This window comes from Humulus lupulus, chromosome 4 (genome assembly GCF_963169125.1).
Source record: "Humulus lupulus chromosome 4, drHumLupu1.1, whole genome shotgun sequence".
Lineage (NCBI taxonomy): Eukaryota > Viridiplantae > Streptophyta > Magnoliopsida > Rosales > Cannabaceae > Humulus > Humulus lupulus.
In genome coordinates, this window is record NC_084796.1 from 167,046,588 (window position 1) to 167,048,141 (window position 1,554).

The 1,554-nt window shown below is 32.9% G+C and overlaps 1 long non-coding RNA gene across 1 annotated transcript; it reads left to right on the forward strand.

Annotated features, from left to right (window-relative positions):
- The first annotated feature begins 799 nt into the window (after window positions 1–799).
- Window positions 800–1,144, forward strand: LOC133829264 (uncharacterized). The gene is made up of 3 exons (XR_009891648.1): window positions 800–857; window positions 954–1,023; window positions 1,105–1,144. It is a non-coding gene; the product is annotated as an uncharacterized LOC133829264 (long non-coding RNA).
- Window positions 1,145–1,554: the final 410 nt, after the last annotated feature.

Here is a 1,554-nt window from a genome sequence, read left to right on the forward strand (position 1 = left end):
TAATATTAACTCGTGTGTTCAGAAAAGATCAGCAGAAGGAGGAAAGCAGGGCTCATCAGTTAAAAAGCTGAAAAAAGACAAGGCAACAGGAGCAACAGGGAAAGCCACTCGTCCTGAGACAAACATTGTAACTATGGCACCAAGAGTCAAACCAGAGCTTCCTTTGCCAACAATGTATTCTCTCGCTTTCTCCCTCTTTCTCTTATGTAATTTATACATCTTTCTATCTATGTATTTTTGACCTAGGATGTGCCTATTATTAGAAATTCCACATATTTAATTGGGGGTAATGTAGCATAGAATCCATGCAGGGCTTCAAATTATTTTGATGAGTAAATGTTTGGAGAAACTGAGATAAATTAAACATGTGATGTTGACATAATGATGTGGACACTAAAATTACTTTTTGGTACGACAGGATTCTGATGTTTGAGTGTAATTTTTTCAACTTGTAAGATATGAGGACGCATATTTTTAGCTTTTGTATAGCTTGAGGAACATAGTTTATGTATATTGGTTTTGTGTGAATGTGACTATTCTCGATAGTTAAATAGATCTTTTATGATGGAATATGTTGTTTCCGGTTTTAATTCTCTCTGCCAATCGAAGTCTTTCAGAGGGATTTAGTCTTAGTGTTTGCATACCTATGATGTTTATTCTAGCAAAAAAAGGGAAATCTACCACTGTTTTGTAATGTTAACTTTTGATATAGGTTATTTGATTAATCTTTTATTTTGTTGCTTCAGTTCAGTCGAGGTTGAGTAGTCTATACTTGATGACTTGAAAAACTATGTACAGCTGAGCAGTGTTGCTCTGCCATCTGTTAGTTTTTATACATTTATCAATGCACATAATGGGTATTGTCTTCGATTTTTTTTTGGTTCAACATTATCTTTCTGTTTTAGTAAAAAAAAATTTCTCAATTTCTTATCTTCGGGTTTTTCTTTTTCTAGTTTAAACTGTTCAACTATATCCCCTGACGGCTCATTGGTTGCTGCTGGATTTTCAGATTCATCGCTGAAGGTTTGTTCTTGATTACATTTTCATTGCATGTGACATGTCAATTGTTTGTGTTTTCTACTAAATTTGGTACACATTGTGCAGATTTGGGATATGGCAAAGCTTGGGCAATAGGCTGTTGGTTGTAAGTCAATCCTCTGGTTCTACTGTGTTCAGATATTCTTGTACATAAATCAAAGTTAAAAAAAAGATATGAACGTGTTTTATAGTGTATAAATTAGTCTAGGATATATAGGCACACAATTTATGCCTTCATAAATTTCGCTTTCTGAAAAAGTACTGAGGCCACTGAGAGGTTCATTTTACACAGATATTCTGGATTCATATGTATATATATGCTCATGCTTGCTGATTTTTGTTGATTTTGATGTTTGTGGTTATTTTTTATTTAAGATATATATTGGTTTCTTTAACTTTTATTGTGCTTGAATGCATTTTTAATTGAAATCAGAAGTAATTAACTAGCCATTGATTCTCATGGTCTTCTAAAGTAGCATCTTTCTGATTATAATGTAATGTTATGAGAATACTATC